General features: G+C 38.9%; 1 long non-coding RNA gene across 4 annotated transcripts; it reads right to left on the minus strand.

Moving 5' to 3' along the window:
* Positions 1-212: 212 nt before the first annotated feature.
* LOC130749521 (uncharacterized) lies at positions 213-9,020 on the minus strand. Of its 4 annotated transcripts, XR_009022954.1 has the most exons (6): positions 8,090-9,016; positions 4,021-4,114; positions 3,687-3,866; positions 3,397-3,516; positions 3,196-3,282; positions 242-658 (listed from the first exon to the last, which is right to left on the minus strand). It is a non-coding gene; the product is annotated as an uncharacterized LOC130749521 (long non-coding RNA). The 4 variants fall into 4 exon arrangements; XR_009022953.1 differs by having other exon boundaries at positions 213-2,674; positions 4,021-9,020; XR_009022952.1 differs by having other exon boundaries at positions 240-647; positions 4,021-9,020.
* Between the last annotated feature and the right edge of the window lie 2,877 nt (positions 9,021-11,897).

Consider the following 11,897-nt stretch of genomic DNA (forward strand, 5'->3'; position numbering starts at 1 on the left):
GGTGAGAAGCAGCTTGAGACATGAGTACAAAGCATTAGGCACTACAAAAAATCTGTCAACTAGCGGCGGTTTGTTTTTGCATTTAGTGGAGGTTTTCAACCCCCGGGAGTAACTTAGCGGGGGTTTTGAAAAATCCCGAAGTTACACTCGCCACAAATTATTAACGGCGTTTTTTCAGCAAACCCTGGTACCTGCATATGCATTTAGCGGTGGTTTTTAGTGGGAGTTTCAAACCTCCCTTATCCGCAAGCTTTTTTAACAAGAGTTTTCAACCTCCCTTAAATGCAAGAGATTATTTACAGTTTTAGACCTCCCTTGGCTACCAAAGTTTATTCTAAGGGCATTTTTAACCTCATTTAATTGTGGAGTTTACTTATTAACTATTTGAAGAGGTTTTCTAAACATCCTACAAATATTAATATTTAAATGCACATAATATGCATTAATAAAGCTCTATTGCTCTTGATAAGAAAACAAAAAATGGAGGAAACAAAAAATTGCTCTTGATAAGAGTAACAATACTGCATAAAAAAAGAAATACCAAAAGATATTTGATTGAGTCTACAAGTAAAGATTGAAAAGAAGTCACAGCCACCTTAGAATCTTGCTTCTCTTCCCTTCCTTTTGCGCAGCTCCTGTTTGCTTTCCTGCATTTATCCTACAAATCATTCTCAGGAATTTCAATCCGCTTCATAATATGTAGAGTTACTAAAAATGAGATTCAAGGAGAACATTTCATTCTGCAACTGCCAAAATTATCCTCAGTACATGGAAAACAAATTTCATAGCTTACTTATTCATGATCTCATAGGAAGAAAAAAAAATACAAAAGCTCACTTCTCCCACCCCTTGTGCAGAATTAGTAGCATAACCTCAGACATTCAAACAAAAATTGACATATAGCAAGCAAAATGTGAGGAAAAAATTAACTAGCAATAGATTGAAAATCAAATCATACAAATTTGGAAACCGTAATCGGCACATATTTCCCGTATAAAACAAAATTCATGAAATTTCTTATCCGCAACCTACATATAAAAATAAGATAGCATAAAACCAATGTCATGGTGTTTGTATATGCCATAACTAACCAGAACAATAAGTCAAGATCTAGGAAGCTGAACTTACTTCTTATTGATCTTATCAAACTCTGCCAAGAGAAGGTCCATTCATTTTAGCATGATATTTCTTTTACTTGAACTTGATTAACTATTTCCAATATTCTATAAGGTGCCCATTGAAAACGGGTGGCTAGAGATCCACATTAGCAGCACAATCCCTTACTGCAGATATGATTATCTATTTGTCTTTGTCATTCTGTTTGTTCTGCAACAACTACTTTGTGTAAGATCAAGTTTTGATCGTGTAGTACAACTTTATGTTTTGATGATTACAAGTTAATATTTTAGTATGAACAATTGTGGTACTCTAACGTGTTTTTCTGAGTGTGCTCTTACAGGCTCTGACCTTAATCCAATCTCACACAAATCAGAAGCACTGTGCTTATAGAGTGACCCAAGCAACGCTTTCGCAATCTCTTTGTTCAATCTGAACAGTAGAAAAGCTTCAGAAGTTCTGAAGTAAATCAAGCTCTGATATGGACTCAGTCACTTGAAGTTCTGAAGATCCAGACGTTCTGACAACCCAGACACTCTGAAGGTTCAGATGTTCTGATGGTGTAGAAGACTCTGAAGATCCAGAAGCTGAAAAGTGAAGACTCTGAAGTCCAGAAGCAAAATGGCTCTGAAGACCAAGTACTTCTCATCTGAGTTCAGAATCAGAAGATACAACGGTCAGAGGATCCATGCTTCCCTCTGACTCTGATCAACAAGCTTCACAAGTTCCAACACGAAGCTTTCTTCTGATCAGAAGTCTACTAGGTTAAAGGTCAAGTCACTATCCAAAGTACAAAAACAAATGTATTATCCTGACGACCTAACCTAACATTCTCAGCCACAGCAGAAGCTGTAAATTCCAGAACTGCCCTCCAACGGTAGCATTCTCATGCAATGTTCAAACCCTAATCCTTGGAGTATAAATAGAGGCTGAAGATTGAAAGATGCGGTTGGAAGAATCTTATACGCGCAAGCTATATTCAAACCTTCTAAGCATTCTTTCATCTTTGAATTCATTGTGTTTACTACAAGCTTTTTAGAAGCAATTTCTTTGTAAGCAATCTTTCTTAAACAGTTGTTTAGTTTACCTTTAGGAGATCAAGGTTGATCGGATCCTAGAGAAGACTAAGAGAGTGAATCTTAGTGTGAGCTAAGTCAGTGTATTGTTAGTCACTTGTTGGTTTCAAGTGCAGTTGTAACAATTATCTGATTAGTGGATTGCCTTCATTCTAAGAAGGAAGAAATCACCTTAACGGGTGGACTGGACTAACTTGAGTGATTCATCAAGTGAACTAGGATAAAATCCTTGTGTGCTTTTCTATCTCTTATCTCAAGCACTTTATTTGTTCTCGAAATATTTGCCAAAATCTTAAGGTGGAAGTTTTATTCTGAAAACGTTATTCAACCTCCCCCCCTTTCTACCGTTTTTCATACCTTCACTTTGAAGCTTCCAAGGGAAACCCTGGTGTTGGGGAGTCTTGAGGTAACCTTCTTCTAGCTGCTGCCAAAGAAAGCTGAATTGGGAACTGAAGCTCCAGCTCCAGAGCCATTTATGCTCACTTGCAATAAACATCAAAGTAGCAACTATTTCACACCATACATACTAATTAAAATCCATAACAACTCCTTATCATTAAAATCCAACAAATCCATATTTTGTAGGTGTTTAACTAATGAACGAAAAGCACACTCACCCTAAGGAAACTTAGAAACGAGACATAGAAACACACCGTTCAAGGTGAAAATAAAAAGAAAATAAAAATGGTGAGTAATCCTTACTGACACTAAACTATCTTATATCCCATTACAAATGGTGAAGATAATTATGTCAAATGAACTTATGTGATAAATTAACAAATACGTCACACTTCTTTGTGCCAAATAAGTGATATTTAAATGAATTTCGAAGTGTCCAGAAAAGTGATTTGAGAAAAACAAGGATTCATGCTGCAAGTTGAACAATCACAGGGAAGGATCAATGCAATGAATTTGTAAAATTGCAGTCAATTCTACTTGAATGCACCTTTGTGGGTTAAACCCTATATTTACCTAATAAAATAATATAACATTCGACACTAACCTTGAAGGTATGACAATCCCACTAATTATCGGAAAGAATTGTCAATCTGCCTCTTTATCCTGTATATCCTCAACTGTCTTAAAAGAGCTTAATCATAAAATAAATCAAATTAGAAAGCTATGTTAAAATCCAAAAAAGGACTGGACCTAAGTTCCAAAATATGATCCTCATCAAAGAAAAAGAAAAAGAAAATTAGTGCACCTCAATCATATAGGAAATGAAATTGGGAGTTTAGGCAGGGCTCTGCTTCCGAAATGTACTAAAGCCTGAACTGCCAAGTTTTGAAATCTACCATCAATTATATGAAATCCCAAATCTACCCTGTAGAAACCATTAAATTGAGAGCAGAAACATTCCATAAGATCAGCTACCAAGAGCTACCTACATATTTAAGCTAAAGTAAACTTGAAAAATCAAGATAAACCGACCATGACTATCGATCAGAATCAAAGAGCTAATCAAACAACTAATAAGAGGTGAAGCGCACACACCTATATTTCCAACTTAAACATGCAAAATTTCACCAAGAGCTGAACTGAATTTGCCCCTCAAAGCACAAACTGTTAAACATATTCCAGTTGAAATCACCTTTGGGAAGTTCACATCAAAAGCAGCCATAATAGCAATTGTAGAAGAACAAACAAACGCCGCAGAGCTTGATAGTCCAGAACCTGAAAAAAATAGATATTGTCCTTTTAATTTAATCCCATCAACAAACAAATGACATGAATCTGTCATCTCTACTTTAGTCCAAAGATAAAGATCAACATTCACTTAAGAGGTAAATTTGGAAGCACCATTCTAGTTTAAAAGCAATCAACACACCTGTAGCACTGCCCCATCAACAAGAGCATCAAATCCAACTGGTGGACCAACATCTACACCTTTCAGTTTAGCATAGTCATGGAAACCTTTGTACCTATATACAACATATAATCATTCAATACCAAATCAAACGACAATGTTACAAATTTATCTCATTTGCCCAAAAACAGAAAATCGCACACATCTATCCATAAGCTTCCTCATCCATATATAGCATTTCACTCTGTAAATAGTAGATATACCATATAAATAACTAGCTAACACCTCTTTTTACAAATTAAAACGTAACTGGTACGCATATTAGGTGCATCCAGGATTAGTTCTCCAAATGAAATTCTATAAGGTTCATCAATTAAGGAGAGTAAAACATAACCTTATACATGTACCTAAACTTGTGGTCATACCTTGAAAACGACCAAAGAATAATAAAAGGCAAGAGACATTTGAAATGAACTCACCCACAAATAAAGTAATGGCCACATTTTTTGTTCCATCCAAGAACATAGAGTTAGGGTATAGCCCCTAGAGTGAAAAGATTGCAATGAGAGAAAGAATCTAGAGATAGCGTGTAACCGCTTAGAGAGAGAATGTAACTGAATTTCAAGTTTGTTATTTCTCAAATGAGTTAAGAGTCTCTTACAATTGGTAACTGCCCCCTATTTATAGGTTGGGGCTTGGGCCTGGATGTGTAACTAACTCTAATGGGCCGGTTGGGCCTTGCGGGGAAAACCCAACTCAAGATCTAGGCGAACGCCAAGGGATGGGCACCCCTGGGCGTGGCCTTCCTGGGGCTCGCCCAGTCCACAAGTCCACAAGACACCGAGCTCGAAGCATGAGAGCTAAGTGTGTCTTTAAAGATGTGACCGCCAATCTCCGTTCCCTTGTGATCCTTCTAGCGGGTCGCCCGTTGCTACTTTCCACTTGGTACGGCGTTCCTCGGCTGGCGGTTTCGACCAACGCGCAGGAACTATTCCCAAGCTTCTAGTTGCAATAGCTTCCCCGCCCAAGAGATCACCTAACTACGCCACTCGGTGGGATCAACAAAGCCTATATAAAAAGCGTAGGTCGCCAACATGGCGTAAATGAAACACAAACTGCCAAATAGCGCAAGGAAATACATAAGTACATGATCCTCCAAGTGACCCGGGAACTAGAAAAATGTTGTACAAACGTCTATAGGATGAAGGAGTCATGGTGGCCCGCCACATGTGAGGTGACCCGCTGAACAGAAGCTCGCTCGCTGGGTGACATGGGTGACATGGTCTCCCGCCAACCTCTCCTCATAGCGCCCTTAGCATGAGAGCGCTGTGTGTCTTCAAGCTGAAGTCGTCGCCGCATCGTCTCCAGGAGAAAATCCGCCCAATACGCATGCACTCTCTCGCCCAGTCCACAAGTCTGCAATGTGACCAAGCTCCATGTCCAAGTCTCAAGGGCTAGGAGTGACCCCACTCGCCGCATTGTCGTTGCCATCCCGTCTGACCTGTTTCCTGTTTATAAAATTTCTCAACTACAAATAACCATCAGTGCCTCAAGAATCATAATCACAATCTAATTTCATCATTTCTCTCATTGGCAAGTAGTTAATGAAACTGAAATTGCGTTGGGTCGCCACCGTTTTAGCGTGAGGTCGCCACCCTTTAGCGGTAGGTCGCTACCCATCCGGTGATACCGGGCTAGGTCCGAGTAGACCAGCTGAGTCTGACTAGGACTTTTGCTCGGTGTTTGATCTGAGGCTTTGTTCACACGCTTTTCCCGTAAGATCATTGTGTGGTCTCGCCAAGAAGATGACGAGGGCTTCGCCTCGCCAAGTAGATGACGAGGGCTTCGTTCACACGCTTCTCTCGTAAGATCAGGTGCGGCCTCGCCAAGTGACGAGGGCTTTGCCTCACACTTTATCCCGTAAGATCATAGTGTGGCCTCGCCAAGTGACAAGGGCTTCACCTCACACCTTCTCCCGTAAGATCAGGTGTGGCCTCGCCAAGTGACGAGGGCTTTCCCCCATACCTAAAAAAGGTGCGACCTCGCCAAAATAAAATGATGATGGTTTTGGCCGCTCGAGGTCAAGATGCTCGGGTCCCAATGGCCATTTAGGGTGCCCAAGGCTTTGCCTAGTCATAGATGCTCGACCCTTATTTCGGGGAGGCTTTGTTGGATAAGAAGCTTATTCGCACGCGTTGCCAGCGGGTGACGACGATTGCAGTCGGTCTTTCCGGAGCGATCCCCAGACATCAAGGTCGTGTTGGGATGGCCACCTTCAGAGATTTTTTCCCACTGAAGAATCGTCGCAATCCTGTCACATAACCTTCAAAAGAGTTTTTCAAAGTGATGCATTTCAAAAGAGGCATGTGGCATTCATTAAACACAAAAAGCACATAATCATTTTGTCTTCCAATTGTTTAATCAATACGTTGTATCAGTTCCACAAATAGATTCCTAGCTCTCATGTTTTGACTGGATCTCGCCAAGGTAGTTTAAAGAAGCTCCTTCCTATTCTGCTTTTCCTTCAAGCATTTCCCGTGAAAGTAGGGTTGTGATAGTCATCCTTATGCAGCGTCTGCAATGTCCTAAAGAGAGGATGGTGAGGAGTATCATATCGCCCATCACATAAATCAAGTCCACCAACAAATGCTACAATTTTTCTTCTGTTACTTCTAGCATATCACCCATCACATAAATCACATACATCAAGTCCAGCTTTAGCATTGCATAGTTCTTTTGTTGTTTATTTTTCTCTTGGTTCATTACAATATATAAAATCTTGAGCTCAAAGCCATAAGGTCATGTGGTTTTCAACATGAGAAAGATTTCCTACAACTAGTCATATCTCATCTTCTCTAAAAAGAAATTCATAACGAATGTTTGTTGGATCCTAGTGACATTTAGCTAAATATCATAGTGATGCTTTTAATTATAAACTCTGACTTTTCTGGATGTTTTGCATCAACATGAGTGTGTGCTCATGCATGCATGCATTGCAAGTTAAAAATGTTTATATTTAGGTATAATATATACTTAAGAGTAAAATTTTCTGAACGAATCCAATGTTTCTTCTTCCTATGGAATATGCTGCATATAGAAAATATTATATTTTGCATATTACTAATGCAAAAACTTAAAACTTCAGCTCAAGAGAGTTTCTTTACTAAAGTTGTTTTGTTACAAAGGCTATCAACTGTTCATTTTGTTTTTTTTGTAAAACTTATCCTAAATTTTCATGAATAAAGGAAATTAAGCTTCAATTTCATATACTTATCTGCATTATATCTCTCAATATGTCATCACATACTTCTACAAATTTGGCATCAGAGTTCTATGTTGATTTTCTTTGTCTTCTTCTCATCAGGAAGTTGGCACAATATATACACATCATCAGAAAACTGTAATTATGGATGCTAATGCTGATGAACATATCACATTTATTACAAACCGACATTCCTCACATGAATTTTCTTACAATCTTTCCTATTGAGCAACAACCAACAAAGAAGATATTGAGCATCACTTCTTATACTTCATAGCCAAATTATACTTTACCTCAGCCTACTCTTTTATGTGCCAACCACTAAGACTTTTGTTGCTCAAAGTTGCATGGAAATTTTCTAATGACATTTCTACACATCATGAGAGGGTATAACAGGTAGACAGATACATATTATATGAAAAAAGGTATTATTATTTTTTGACACATTGAAATTGAACATCTACATCCAGTATCCTCATGCTATGGGTTATAGGCAAGCTAACTAATGGGATCACACTGTCAGCGGTGGTAAATGTTTGATAAAGCATACATATAATTACCAAATATATCATTATCTACAAGGTTAACTCTCAATAATGCACAGTTTAAAAAATGAATAATGAAACAACTCAGAAACAACCCTCTTTTAACATGGAAAATATTAATCCTACCAGCCTCTATTCAACCACATTCCAAAGATGGAGTGTTAAACAATTCAGAGCAGTGAAAGCATGCCAATCCATACCACAATTTCAGCCCAAACTCATAAATCATACCCTATTCATGTGAAAGATAGAAATCCAGATGTGCGAAACCAGTACACAAAACCTGTGGAAAGGAGTCCCACTTCCCTGATGCGTGATGACGGGGTTGATGGGCGCAATTGTGGTGTTCGACGAAGCAACGTCTCCCTGAAGCGTTTCATCGAACAGCTGGTATCCTAGTTCACCCACTCCTTCTCCTTGATCTATCAAGTTTTTCCTTGCTCTGAATCAAACATGGTGAACAGAATATCAGCTTCTAAACAGTAAAAATCAAGAAATACAACAAATGGAAAAGAAAATTATATGGCTATGGAGGTGGTGTTTGGAGTTGTTCTTATTTTCTTAATTTCACGTGTCCTGTTCGCCACCGCCAGAAACCAGGTTCATGTTCAAATGGATCCTCCCGCCAAACTTCCACGCCGGCGACACTTGCTCGCCGAACTTCAACCGCCAACACAAAACGTGCTCGCCAGAGCAAAACGCGCTCGCCAGAGAAAACGTGCTCGTCAGAATTCCGTCGCCGGAGTAAAACACGCTCGCCAGAATTCCGTCGCCGAAGCAAAACGTCCTGGGATTGGTTTTGCTCCTCACGCGTTTGCACTTCCTCGATCTGGACTCTATTCCTTCTCTTCTTTCGACCTCGACCTTTCACTCGGAAAATTCACGGCTTGAATCATCAAGGCCAAACGCTGGATCAGTGTTGTGATGTTGGCGATCCGAAACCAAATCTGGATGCGACTCCACTGACTCGACGAGGATTCTGCAATCTTCCTCTTTTTGATCCCGCAAGCTTGGGTCTCTACTGCCATCATCGTTTTCTCTGTCGTCGTCACTTTTCACGATCGGGTGCCTTCCCTCATCCATTGTAGCCACTGATTTCAATATGGAATCCATTTTTCTCAACCAAAATCCGTTCCAATCATAGCATTATGCAATCAATCCACGTGATCCGGGAATCAAAAGTTCACTGTTCCCCACATACGGCGCCAAATGTTCCATCCAATAACATAGAGTTAGGTATAGCCCATAGAGTGAAAAGATTGCAATGAGAGAAAGAATCTAGAGAGAGCGTGTAACCGCTTAGAGAGAGAATGTAACTGAATTTCAAGTTTGTTATTTCTCAAATGAGCTAAGAGCTTTTACAATTGGTAACCGTCCCCTATTTATAGGCTGGGGGTTGGGCCTGAATGTGTAACTAACTCTAATGGGCCGGTTGGGCCTTGCGGGGAAAACCCAACTCAGGATCTAGGCGACCGCCAAGGGACGGGCACCCCTGGGCGTGGCCCTCCTGGGGGCTCGCCCAATCCATTTTTTATTTTTCAAGTCAAGTTCCTGCATGAAAAACAAAGCCAGAGTATATTAACAAATCATAACAATCTTATTGACAACATGAATCATGAAGAAAAAGCACACAAATTTAGAACTAATTGAGGATCCACCTGGTTAGGATCAGCAGGATATGTACAAATGGAAAACAATGATCCAAACCTGGTGAACGAGCGAAGAGTTGAGGAGGTTTAGCGAAGAATTGGATGCATTTGGAATCTGAAAGAGAATCGAGAGGGAAATCAGGAGAAATCGAGAATGAAAACAGAAGATGCAAGAGCTTCAATTACGTTGAAATCGAGAATGGATCTAGGGTTGAAATTGAGAGAGGAATCAGGAGAAATCGAGAGTGAAGTTGAGATGGAATCGAGAGTGAAATCGAGAGTGGAATCGAGATGGAATCGACAGTAGATCTAGGGTTCAAACTGAGAGTGGAATGGAGAAACAAGAGAGATGAACGTGATGAACATCATGGTTCCAGAGAGAGTTAGAGTGAGAGTGAGATGAGAGTTCAGAGAGTGAGTCGTGAGATGAGTGATCTGATTGGGAAAGGGGGAAAATGAAAAAAATTGCGCGAAATTGATGGAATTTGCAGGGGTTATTAAAACCTCCGCTAAATAAAACCCACTAAATAGCACTTTTTTGTAGTGAGGAAGGACGACAAGAGTTCTTTTCATAGACATAATGGTGTTTTTCTTTAACTCTGATGAATATTTGTTGTTAGTGTGCAAGTATGTTTCTTTATTACTCTTAAATCCTTCTTTTAGTTTTCACAATTTACTTTGATGAGTTCCCCAGATTTTAGTTTGATTATTTTATAGGGAGGAACAAGACTATGAAAGATGTTTCACCAAGCGGCGGTTTGATGACTATGTTTTAGGTGATGTGATGATGGAGCTAGTTTCTTCAAAATGATTGGTTGTAAATTGTCATTTTAAGGCCTGCGCATTATGACTCCAAGTGCAACCAAGGAAGAATACTATATCTCAACATGAATAGGTGGATCCACTGGTAAATCGTGAGGTCTAAATTTAGTTATATGGTCATGTAGCAGTTATTCCTGCCTTAACTTTTTTACATTTGCGACTACTTATCAGAGAATTTGAGGGTTTGATCCAATTTGAATCAACAATCGCCATGTAATTAGTGTTCCTTTCCCAAAACCTGAAGTTGAGTATGATCTTTTAACTTGTGAATTGTGATGAGTTCATGTGTCCAGTCCTACTCCATTCTTGTCACAACAAATCAAAATACTCTGCTGATTATGTATCAAATTTTACTCTTTGTGATGACTGCATATAAAACTCAAGGTTGGAGTAGTTTGGAGTAGCGACTCTTTTTATTGCTAAAAGTAATCCACGTTTTTTCTTTGATTTGCTCAATTTTTAATTTCTCAGTTAATTGGATTCCATATATTAGCATATAACAATTGAGGCTATTGGACTGATAGTAATATCATTTTCTATGCAGGATGACTGCCTATAGGCAGCTGAGTTCATTTTTATGTTCTTTATGATCGTCACAAATTTGTTTATCTTTTTTTTTAGATAAGCAATGATTTTATTAAAGGCGCAAGGGGTGCCACCAAAAAACAAGTCAAAGCAGATCAAAATACAAGGAAAAGAGAAAAAAAAACGAAAGAAAAGAGAAGCATATAAAATACAAAACAGAGAATACAAGAACAGATCAACACGACACTCAGGGCCAACATAATGTTGGAGCAGCGGAAGTAAAGTAGTGGAGAATATAGGAGAAGACTTGAACTTTTTATTTTTCTGATTTTCTTAATGAGGATCTTACAATGCTTCTCTATTAATACTAGAGAATAGAGAAGATAAAAGATGTAACTTATGCAACTACATAAAAGGCATTAACCTCTAACATTATTATGTTTGTAACCACTAAGCATTAATATGCTTGTAACCCCTAAGAAATGCATAAATACACTTAAACAAAATGTAACCAACAATTGCAAATTAACTATCATTTAACACCCCCTCTTAATTTGTAATTATCATAGCATCCTTGAATTTCTAAAGCTTCTCAAAAGACACCGGTTTGGTAAGAACATCTGCAGGTTGTTCTCCAGTATTGATAAAATCCAGGTAAATTTCCTTCTTTAACACCATGTTACGAATGTAATTGTGACGCAACTCAATGTGCTTTGACCTTCCATGAAAAACTGGGTTCTTTGACATTGCTATTGCAGATTGGTTGTCACAAAAGATAGGAGTAGGATCTTCAACCATTTGCTGCAAGTCACACAAAATTCTTCTTAGCCAAATAGCCTCAAGGGTGGCTTCATTTGCTGAAATAAATTCAGCTTCAGCTGATGATAAAGCAATTGAGTTTTACTTTTTAGAACTCCATGAGATAGGCTTAGAGCCAAGACAAAAAACATAGGTTGATGTGCTATTTCGGTCATCAAGACTTCCAGCCCAATCACTATCTGTATATCCAACAAGCTTGTTGTCTTCTTCTTTCACATATTTGATCCCAAGCTTCTTAGTTCCTCGAAGATAGCGAAGAATCCTCTTGGCTGCTGC

This window comes from Lotus japonicus, chromosome 3, assembly GCF_012489685.1.
Source record: "Lotus japonicus ecotype B-129 chromosome 3, LjGifu_v1.2".
Lineage (NCBI taxonomy): Eukaryota > Viridiplantae > Streptophyta > Magnoliopsida > Fabales > Fabaceae > Lotus > Lotus japonicus.